The sequence below is a fragment of the Lycium ferocissimum genome, chromosome 1, assembly GCF_029784015.1.
Source record: "Lycium ferocissimum isolate CSIRO_LF1 chromosome 1, AGI_CSIRO_Lferr_CH_V1, whole genome shotgun sequence".
In the NCBI taxonomy this organism is placed as follows: domain Eukaryota; kingdom Viridiplantae; phylum Streptophyta; class Magnoliopsida; order Solanales; family Solanaceae; genus Lycium; species Lycium ferocissimum.
Genome location: NC_081342.1, coordinates 10,430,227 through 10,442,492, shown reverse-complemented (window position 1 = coordinate 10,442,492; position 12,266 = coordinate 10,430,227). Strand labels below are relative to the sequence as shown.

The 12,266-nt window shown below is 34.1% G+C and overlaps 2 pseudogenes; one reads left to right on the top strand and one right to left on the bottom strand.

Moving 5' to 3' along the window:
* Positions 1-6,412: 6,412 nt before the first annotated feature.
* LOC132047247 (primary amine oxidase 1-like) lies at positions 6,413-8,946 on the top strand (annotated as a pseudogene).
* A 250-nt stretch (positions 8,947-9,196) lies between these two features.
* Positions 9,197-11,470, bottom strand: LOC132047263 (amine oxidase [copper-containing] alpha 3, peroxisomal-like; annotated as a pseudogene).
* Positions 11,471-12,266: the final 796 nt, after the last annotated feature.

Below are 12,266 nucleotides of genomic sequence, written 5' to 3'. Positions count from 1 at the left end.
GGATATGTGAGAGTCGAGAACCAAAATATGTTTATTGGGGTGCCTACAAATTATTAATATATGCAGGTTAAAAATGGTCTACGAAAATAAGTGAAATTCTAGATAAGGGTTCAAATTATTAGAAGGAAGGTGTTAAGATCCTTCGAATCCACAAATGTGGTTCCACTGCAAAAAGCGTTTGACCATTAATTACAAAGAATGTTAAAGGATATGAATAAAAGAACGACTAACATGAATATTTTTGTGCAATAAAAATGTGAAGATTTGTACATATATATATAAATAAAAATAGACGTCATAAAATTAAAAAATATGGAAAATGAAATGTTTGTGAACAAGTGTGTAAAGGATACACATTTATTACTAAAATTAAAAGAGACCCAATTCTTAAAGAGACAAAAGAATTTTACTTTATGATTAACAAAGTATGCAGAGAAACAGCTTGTTTAAAATGATTTAAAAAATAATAATTTTGACATATATATAATATACAAAAGAATGAAGTAAAGGATAAATTTTAAAAAAAAAAACAATTAATTTCCAATAAATAGTAACTTTTGTTTAAAAGAATTCTTTTGATGAATATGAAAGTATTTTTGGAGATGGATGAATGAACATAATGGTTTGCTTTTGAAGGACAGAACGAGATCAAAGAATGTGTATGGTATCTAATTGATCAAAAATTATCTATAACTTAATTAGCTCAAATGTATAACAGGGAATAAATGTACGAAGAGTATAACCTACACATGAAATTTACTACGTCTGATTATATTCAACCTAAAGTGAGTTAACTTATTTAATTCGCTAACATTTTACACCTAATTAATTAACTAATTATGAGATCACATTCTAAAATCTAAATATTGAGGTAAACTATCCTAATTATTTACTAAAGTGTGTCAAGTAATTAAATCAAAACTCTAGCTAAACGTGGTAACTATAAAAATATCACCGACGACAAGTGAATAAATAGTATCCACCCGACACCCCAAAAGTAAAGTTTTTTACTATATGTTTTACGATTTATACAATTTTAAGAACGTAAAAGTAAGTACAAACAGAGAATCCGAGAAGATCTTTGAACTTCTTTCAAATTGGGAATTAACTCCGGATACCTGCATAGGACTTAGTAAAATGTTAGTAGTGGATAAATATTTATCAAAACGAATTATGAAATGATAATAAATATATGTTGCAATTAAAAAAAATCCGGCTTATGTGCAGGAAAGGCCTCGAAAATCGACGGAAATTTCTTCATCGGCCACAAAAGTATAATTTATTCAATATCCGTAAATCAGCAAAAAGAAATCAGCTCCTCCCCCCAAATCTCCCCTTTTTTTAGAAAAAAATTGAAAAACATGTCAAGAATAAAAACACTAGTAAATAAAAATGTCAAATATGCAGTAAAAGAGATCTAAAATGTAGAGCAAAACAGTAGAGAACTCAATTAAAAAAAAAAAAAAAGATTTGTTCATAGAGTGTGTGAGTGTAGAGAAAGAGATGAGAATTAGGAATTTTCTCTTTGTAGAAAATGAGAGATGGAATCTTTGTTTTTTGGGAGATGAATATGAGAGAGAGCTTTGAGATAATAGTCAAAATACCCCCCAACGTTTGACCAAAATGCCAACTACACACCTAACCTTTGCGTTGGCCCATTACCCCCCGGACAAATTTTTTCGCATTAAAACGCTTTTTTTCTTTGATGTAATGACACCAATACGACAACCCCAATTCATTAACAGGCTTGTCCACACGCGCCCGCCCACGTGCCACATCTTTAATTTCCCCCATTTTTTATTAATTTCCCCCCTTCCTCCATCCATCTACTCTTCTTCAAAAAAAAAAAAAAAATCACTCAATTTTCCATAATCCATTTTCAGTACGAGGATCCAAAAACTCATACCCAATTCTCCTTCATCTTCATCAACATCATCATCATCTCCATTAGGAGTTGAAAAAAAAAATCACACCAACTTCCTCAAATTTGATCCAAAAAAACCCAAATGTGAAAGGAAGCTTCCTAACACCAAGTAGAACAAAGTTCATCCATTAATTTGATCAAACAATCAAGAATTTAAAGAAACCCACTTGGTGTTCTTCATAGCTTTCTCCAAATTCTTAAGCAATGGAGTTTAATTTTCTCCCCAAATCAACTCAAAGAATTAGTGCTTAAACAACTCCAACCAAGCAACAAGTAGCAACTCCAAACAAGCAACTTTCAATTAGATTTTCTTTAACAAGATTAGATTTTCAACTTCTTTTTTTTTTTCCAGATTTTCATTTTTTTTTTCTTCAGATTTTATTTTTATTTTTATTTGATTTGGGAAAAAACCCAAATGTGAAAGGAAGCTTCTTAACACCAAGTAGAACAAAGTTCATCCATTAATTTGATCAAACAATCAAAATTTAAAAACCCACTTGGTGTTCTTCATAGCTTTACTCTAAATTCCTAAGCAATGGAGTTTAATTTTTCCCCAAATCAACTCAAAGAATTAGTGCTTAAACAACTCCAACCAAGTAACAAGTAGCAGCTTAACTCCAAACAAGCAACTTTTCAATCGATTTTTTAACAAGATTAGATTTTCAACTTTTTTTTTTTTCCAGATTTTCGTTTTTTTTTTTCTTCAGATTTTTTTTTGAATTTGATTTGGGAAAACAGTGATTATAAGAATAATCACTATCCTAGCTCTAAATTTATAATGGGTATTATTTGGCAAAAAGAATGGAGATGGGTATTAAATTGGGTGAAGAAGAAGATGAAGTAGCCTAAAATGGAGGGAATTTAAATTTATCTATGTGGCATCTATGTGGCATCTACGTGGCATCGTTGGCTCTCCAAAACACGTCGAATCGTTTTTTAAAGGCTATAACGCGCCACCGAACAGTTAACACGCTCGTTCTTGTCAAAAAGAAAAAAGGCATTTTAATGCGAAAAAAATTTGTCAAGGGGGGGGTAATAGACCAACGCAAATGAGCAGTGTGTAGTTGATTTGGTCAAACATTAGAGGGTGATTTGACTATTATCTCAGAGAGCTTTCAAGGGATGAGGAGTTTTTTTTTTTTTTTTTTTCATTTCTTAGGGGAGAGAGACGTATGAGTGGGGAGAAAAATGATTGGGAGGTGTGATTAAATGGGAAAGAAGAGTTGAAAAGAAAGAGAGAGAAATGACATAGAAAAATAGTGAGTTTGAAAAAAGTAGAGAGAGAGAGTTGAAAAAAATAAAGAAAGGGAAGAAGTTGAAAAGAGAGAGAATTGGACGGGTGATTGAAGAAAAAAAATGAGAGAGGGAGAGTGAATATAGGAAAAAAGTAAAAAAGGAGGTAACAGTAAAAAAGAAGAAAAAGAAGGGAAAAGAAATGTGCCCCAATAAAAGAAATACCCGTTAAATTAAATTTGGCATGCGCGGATGAAGTTGTGTGGATTTCTTTCATCCGGATTGGTGATGTGTCCTCACGAGATTGACTACACAGTATTGTTTGGATCTTTTGACACAGTCTGATCCGTATTTAAAATAATTATTTTCGATTTCCTGTAATAACATCGTATTAAAATATAACTAATATACATATAATAACAAAGATGTAAGTATTATTATGCAATTAAAAAAAAATGTGATAGATACTTGAAAAATGTACTATGCTGTAAAGAGTAAAAAAAAAAAAAATTACTTACTGAAATAAAATTGTAGTTTCGTGCTGTGTATGTGCAGATGTCTGTGAAAAGTAATGATTATTGAAATTATTTAAATGACAATAAATTGATACAAATCCTAATATTTGCATAAATAAGGATGATTATCAATAAATTGTGTTAAAATTGAAAAAACGTGTATTTTGTGTTATCTAACGATCAGGGAGCCTTGAGACGTTAAATTTCAAGAACGATGAGCCAAAATTAGGTGTCAACACCGGAAAGAAAGATGTGAGAAGTGGAAGATTTATTCTTCTTTTTTAATTTTATAAAAACAAGGAGGGAGAAAATGATGAAAAGCAGGTATGGTGTTAAGGTCAGAGGAAATGGAGGTAAATTTTGTGAAGACGTGGGTTACTTTGTCCACCTAAATTGAAGATGTGGTTAAGCGGTAGTAAATAACAATATAAACGGTGCTTTTATCAGGCTAGAAAAGCGTAAGGTTATTAGAATGAGAGTTTAAGGCTAGGGTGAGAAAGAAAAAGAAACACTAATGGGCGGTTAATTGTGTTTTTTTCCCTAGATTATACATCTGAAGTGCAGCATTTTTTATTTTTTTTTGGGTGAATGGATAAGATTGATTAAATAAGTTACAATTTTCTCTTATGATGCAGGGATAGGGAAAATGAGAACAATGATATTGTAATATGGTACACATTGGGTGTTCATCATGTACCTAAGCAGGAAGATTTTCCAGTTATGCCAACATTAAGTACTGGTTTTGAGCTCAAGCCTGCTAATTTCTTTCAGCATAATCAGTTCTTTGATAAATCTGCTAAAGTCAAGTGGACAAACTTGTATCACGTGGATAATGTCATCATTTATGAAAAAGCTTCTACTTATTTTTATTAAAGAAAAGAATCTCAGCTCTTGGTTGATTCTTGTAGCAATAGTATTTGCTTAGTAAGGTTTATGAAAAAGCTTTAAGCCATATGTTATAGTGGATCGATCGTACAGATTAATGAAGTTGCAATTTCTTTTATGATGCAGTGGTAGGGAAATCGACAAGAAGGAATTTGTACTATAATTTAACTTCTATACACTAACACTATAAAATGAATTTACACTATCCAATATAAAATGAATTTACACTATCGAAGCTTGTAACGTTAATTTTCACTAAGCTCTGATGTCACAAATATAAATAAGTAAATTCACGAAGAAGCCAAGGAGTGTCAATATGTAGTATATATACATAAAAATAAAATATTTACCTAGCTACACAGTGTAATTTTACGACGAAGGGGTGTCGGTTGACACCCCTCAACTATATGTGGCTCCGCCACTGCTATCAGGTCACTTAAAAGATAAGTTACAGGTAATTGTTAAACTAATAACCCGACAAGTAACTTTTATAATAGATTAAAGTGCACTGATAATGTAAAAAATAATATTTTACTGTCAGTGGATATAAGTTAAATCCAGTGTATCATGATACACATTGGGTGGTCATCGTGTACCTAAGGAGAAAGAACCAGTTATGTCAACATGTGTGTGTGGATAACGTCTTGCGTCTGATAATTTCTAATGATACTATTGGTGGTTGTGGAGAATCCTTTTTCAAGCTTATTTAGTTGAAGAAAGTCAGCCCTTGTTAAAGTTGAATTTTTGCAGCAATAGTATTTGTTTATATGTGTATATTAAAAAAAGATGACTTTAAAGAGTTTACTACTCAATAAAGGAATTTGTACTACAATTTAACTTCTATACACCGACACTATAAAAAGAATTTACACTATCAAAGTTCTTAAAAGATAAGTTGCTGCGTAACTATTGAACTAATAACCGACAAGATTAAATCGCACCGATAATGTAAAAAAATTATTTTCTTGTCAAATGGATATAAGTTAAATGCAGTGTATCATGATACACATTGGGTGGTCATCGTGTACCTAAGCAGAATGAATTTCTAGTTATGCCAACATGTTTATGTGGATAATGTCTTGCGTTTAAGAAATTTCTAATGATATTATTGGTGGTTGTGGAGAATCCTTTTCTCCAGCTTATTTAGTTAAAGAAAGTCAGCCCTCGTTAAAGTTGAATTTTGCAGCAATAGTATTTGTTTATATGTGGATATTAAAAAAAGATGACTTTAAAGACTTTACTACTCAATAAAGGGTCTTTATGTATTTGCTACTCAATAAAGGGTCTCCAGTTTTATGGATGGTAGACGGAACATATGATCTTGATATACAAGTTGTGTTCTCTTCTTATGTAACCAATCAATTACTAGTTGGGGTTAATTATATCAATATTACTATGCTATATGAGTTTTGAATAGCCGATGTCAAGTCAAGATAAAGGCGATGGGTTTGTCGTGGACAGTGGTGGAGCCAGGATTTTAACAAAGGTGGTGCAAAAATATAAAAAAGCGACAAAGCAAAAGCTAAAGGAAAATTAACGTCTACTATATATACATAAAAAATAATTTTTACTTTGTATATATAGTGTAATTTTTTGCCAAAACAAATCATATTATGATTCTCTTTACGTAATCATTAGAAAGAAGCAGAGTAATCAATCATTTTCAGCTCCTAATGCAAGCAACAGGATGATGAACTGATCCACCACTTGTATTAAATGTGTAATGGGTTATTTTTGTTGGCTTCTAATAAGATAATATTGCCACGAGGGTGCAAATATAATTTGTTAAAAGCATTTTTCATGATCGCGCAAACCTTATATAACCACTACAAGTCTACAACTTGAAAAGAGAAGAGAAAGAAAAAGATAATAGATGTCAAATACTATATAGGTGGAAGCAGTGTCTGAATTGAGAGGACCACTTCATCATAAAAGTATTACACATGTCTGTTTCTCTCCCTGTGCTACTTTTCTTCTTGTTCTTTTCTATCAATTGTCAATGTCATCCTTTAGACCCTCTTAATCCTGATGAAATCAACCAAATTAGAGTCATTATCCAAAAGTCCCACCTTGGTTCCCTCTCCAATGTAACATTTCATTTTGTAGACCTTGAAGAGCCAGAAAAGAATGATGTCCTTCATTGGTTGTCCTTGCATAAATCAAACAATGCCTATTTTCCTTATCGCCGAGCCAGGGTAGTAGTTCGCGCTAGTGGCAAGTCACATGAATTCATACTAGACTTGGCTACTAACTCTATCATATCACAAGAACTGTACTCTGGCCATGGCTTTCCTCCTTTTACTCTCAATGAACTTATACAGTCCATCACGCTGACATTGAGTGGTCCTAAATTTCAAGATTCAATATCAAGAAGGGGATTGAATATATCTGAAGTCAGCTGCATACCACTATCAGTTGGATGGTTTGGTCAGAAAAAAACCAGAAGAGTTCTTAGTGTTCCATGTTTTTACCGCGGAGGGACTACTAACTTTTGGGCCAGGCCTATTGCAGGAATAACTACACTAGTAGATGTTGAGTCAATGAAGATTATTAAGTATGTGGATAGACTCAGAGCTCCCTTGCCTGAAGCAAAGGATGCTAATTTCAATTCGTCGAGTCAGGGATCAGTCACTTGCAATGGCACCGAAGTACCCTCTAGGATAAACATTCAAGGCCATGAAGTTAAATGGACTAATTGGATATTTCATGTTGGATTCAACACTAGAGCAGGAATGATCATATCTACAGCTTCCATATTTGATGCTGCAAGAAATGAATATCGACGTGTGCTCTATAGAGGTCATGTCTCTGAGATATTCGTGCCTTACATGGATCCTACGTTTGAATGGTACTATTGGACATTCATGGATGTTGGCGAATTTGGCTTTGGGAGATCGGCTAGCACCCTTGTCCCGTCGCTGGACTGTCCAAACAATGCAGTGTATATGGATGGTTACATGGCTGATTCAGAAGGCCAAGTAGTGCAAGTTCCTCGAGCTATTTGCATTTTTGAACGATATGCTGGCGATGCTGCATGGAGGCATACCGAAATAGGAGTACCTGGCACTTTAGTAAGCCTCTAAATTAAAGATTTCTGTACTGAACTGTGCTCACTTATTGACATAATCAACTCTGTGAATTTGTAGAACACCAAGGGACAGCAAGAAGTTAATTTGGTGATCAGAATGGTGACAACAGTTGGAAATTATGACTATATACTTGATTGGGAGTTCAAACAAAGTGGATCCATTAAAGTTGGAGTAAGACTTAAGATACTCTTCAATCATTTTCACTTCAATCTTTTAATGTTTGTCTTACTTGTTTCCTTACATTGGTGAAGGCAAGTCTAACAGGGATTATGGAGATGAAGGCTGTGAAATACATGAACGACAATCAAATTACAGAAGATGTTTATGGGACCCTTGTGGCAGAAAACACAATTGCAGTGAACCATGATCATTTCCTCACCTACCGCGCGCATTGATCTTGATGTTGATGGTAGTAAAAATTCATTCTCGAAAGCCAAACTGAAAACTGCAAGAGCGAAGGACCCGAAAATATCACCAAGGAAGAGTTATTGGACTGTTGTTAAAGAAACTATGAAAACAGAATCTGAAGCTAGGACTCAACTTGGGATTGAACCAGCTGAACTCTGGTTTGTTAATGCTAAAAAAAAGACTAAGGTTGGAAATGATGTAGCTTATAAGCTAATTCCTGGTAGACCATCAATGTCTTTGCTATCAGATGATGATTACCCTCAAATTAGAGCAGCCTATACCAAGTATCAACTGTGGGTGACTCCTTATAACAAATCAGAAAGATGGGCTGCAGGATTTTATGCTGATAGAAGCCATGGTGATGACAATTTAGCAATCTGGAGTGGGAGGTAAAATCATCTTGTCACTCACTAGATATTACACTCCATATTAGGCATTCCTTTGATATGTCACAGAATATGAAATAACTACATGTAACCGTTCATAAAAAAAAATAGTAACCTGGAAAATAAGATAAGGTACATGCATGCGACACTAAAAAAAAATTTACACTATCGATATATACCGATTCAATTCATTTACTAGTTTCAGATTTGATGAATGCTTTTAGTAACTGTGGTTGATCAGTTTAATTATATGGATTGATCTTGTGTTTGTAATTTGCAGGAATAGATCAATTGAAAACAAGGATATTGTGCTTTGGTACACACTTGGATTCCATCATATACCTTGCCAAGAAGATTATCCTATAATGCCAACTATCTATGATGCTTTTGAGCTGCGGCCAACAAATTTCTTTGAAAGAAACCCATTGCTGGAACAATGATATTTTCTTGTATAAGTATTTGATCAGTTTGAATAAATGCAAAACCCAAGATTCTTGTCTTGTCAATTAACAGTGCTTTGACGATTAGTGCTTTCTCTGATTATTTTCTGCTTCTATTACGTACTAATCTTTATTCCCTTTTATGTTTTAGAGATGCTTAATCCTATCAAACAGTTGATAATCAATTTGATTTATTTTAAAATTGTGCTGATCCTCCTACTGGATTCTCTTTACATTGTTATATTTAAAAAGTGGATCACTTTTGTCTAAATCCTAAAATTTCGTTTAAAGAATGCCGTTAAACTTAACTCCAAAATAGAAAAAGGTTCTCCCACCTTAACAAATACTATTGCTACAAGCATTCAACTATGCCAAGAGCTGACATTCTTCAACAATAATAATAGTAGATTTTTTTCCACAAATGATGTCATTATCCACATGATACAAATTCGTCCACTTGACTGATTTAGTAGACTTAATAAAGAACTGGATTATGTTGAAAGAAATTAGCAGGCCTGAGCTCAAATCCAGTGCTTAATGTTGGCATAACTGGAAAATCTTCCTGCTTAGGTACATGATGAACACCCAATGTGTACCATAATACAATATCCTTGTTCTCAATTTCCCTATCCCTGCATCATAAAAGAAAATTGTAACTTCTTTAATCAATCTGATCCATTTACCCCAAAAAGAAAATGTCAGAAGTATAATCTATTCCATTACCTGAGGCTCCACATGGCTAATGTATCATTCCCTTGGCTTTGATCAGTATATAATACTCCTGCCCATTTCTCACACTTGTTATAAGGTGTCACCCACACATTGTACTTTGTAAAACCTGCACGGATTTGTGGGTAATCATCGTCACTTAACAAGGGACCCGTTGCAGATCCTGGGATCATAGAGTAGGCTATTTTATTCCCAACCTTAGTCTTCTTGTTGGGGTTCACTACTACCATTTCAAGGGCTCCTGAACCTAGCTGAATCCTTGCATCCGACTTCGTTTTAGCTGTTTCACTAACAACTGTCCAATAACTCTTTCTTGGTGAACTTTTGTTGATCATGCGCCTAGTTTTTAAGTTATTTTTTACAAAGGAGTTTTCATGACCGTCCACGTCTAAATCAAGGTGAAAGGTAAAAAAAAAAAAAAAAATTATCATGATATGCGCCTGAAGTGTTTTCTGCTATTAGAGTACCGTAGGCTTCTTCCTTTATCTGGTCGTTGTGAGTGTATATTGATCCCCTTGCTTCAAGTAGACCAGTTAAGCCAACCTGTGACAATGAATTTTGGTGTACTTATTCATTATTTCTACAAAAAAAAGTCAACATTGTTGCTTCGATTACTCCAACTCTTGATCTTGGTCCACTTACATTGACTTTGATGCTTCCACTTTGCTGGAATTCATAGTCAGTAATGTAATCATAGTTCCCTACAGTTGACACCATTCTCACCACCAGGCTCACTTCTGGTCTAACCTTTCTTATCTGCAACTCAAAATTTTGAAATAAAATAAAAGGAATCCCAAAAGCATTTTAAGCAAGAACATTATATACTCTACTATATTAACTTACCACTTTTCTGGGAATAGCAAGCTCTGTATGGCGCCACATGATATCTCCAGCATAACGTTCGAATATACAAATTACATTAGGCATTTTTCCTGGAGTACCATCTTGATAGATGAAGTAGCCATCTATAAACTTTGCATTTTCTGGGCAATCCTTTGATGCTTGAGGCTCTACAGCACAAAGACCAAATCCATATTCACCTGCATCGAAATATGTCCTATAGTACCATTTTTCAGTCAGATCCATGTATGGCTCAAGTGTTTCTGACATAAATCCTCTATACAAGACACTCCTAAATTCTCCCTTGTCAACATCAAAGATTGATGCTAGTGATATGACCATTCCTGCTCTTATATCATAAGCTACATGGAACTTCCAGTCAGCCCACCTAAATTCAGGAAAAACATGTCATTCTTGAACAATGAACTATATTTTGATATATCAAAAGCTATTGAACTTCTTTTTCTATTACCTCACTGTGTTTCCATCTAGAGTAAAACTGGGTCCATCAGGCTGTACTATTTTTATGCCATCTAGTTGCAATTTGGAATGAGGCTTCTGCTTTGGTTCCATGTAATCTGTCCCATTAGCTTTAGGGACCGGAACCATCAAGCGATCAACGTACCTCACAATTTTCATTTGATCAACAACAACAATTATTGTAATCCCCTCAATAGGTCTCATCCAAAGATTAACAGTGCCATCTAAGTAATGGCACATGAGTTTAACCATTCTGTTACTCTTCATTTTCTCTCCATACCATCCAACAGCGAGGCTTTGACACGCCACTTCTTTTAGCTTTAGCCTTCTCTTCTTTATGGAGGATATAAATGGTGGATAAGCAAATGGTAACTTATCGGCAGCTTTCTCTTCTTGAAAGGTAAGCATGGGGCCATGTCCATCATAGATTTTATCTGTTAAAATTGAATCACTAGATAAGTCTACGATGCTTTCATGTGTTTTTTGATCAATTCGCGCGATAACAATAGCTTGGCGAGGTAGAGTCTTGGTGGTATGAGTGGCTGATAGCCATGAAAGGACTAATGGTTTCTCTGGTTCATTTAGGCCAACATAATGGAATGTTACATTGACGAAAATATAGGACTTTCTGACTATGGTTTTCACTTGAGTCAGTTCAGATAGGGTGAGAGAATCCAATGGGTGGTTGTAATCAAGGGATGATGATGTACTAACAAAGAAGAAAAACAGGAAAAGGGAAATCTTGAAGAAAAAAGGCTATTAGAAAAAGGTAACTTGAAAATCTATGAATCTCAGTCACATGATTCCTAAAGTTGACATGGTTTATGAGTGTTCTGATGATTCTTTCTGAGCCCAAAATCAGTAAGGACCACCAAATGAAAATTCAGCTCAACCACATTACTACTATATATTATTACTAGATGGCCCGTGCCCGTGCATAGCACGGGCGTCTGCCCGGTATAGCTGTGTGCATTATTTGTGCAATTACAAGATCACTAAAAACAGTTCAACAATGATGAATAAGTCAGCTAAAGTAACTTTGTTACTGAACTGCAACAATATAGACAAAAGGTACTTATATTCTATCACTTTAGTTACAATTATACAAACATGAGAGTTATCAAACTAAAAATATCTTCTAATGTCAATGCAAGACCATTTTCATCGATCTAAATCAACTTTTTGTTTCAAATACATGTGATGGAAAAAACCATTGAGGATGAAAAGATTTGAACTTTTTTCCCTACCAGGGGTAACCTGCAAAATATAAATTACAAGGTTCAAAATCGATACTAGAGAGTACTGGTATAAAATATTCTTGTCTGGGGAAGTATGGT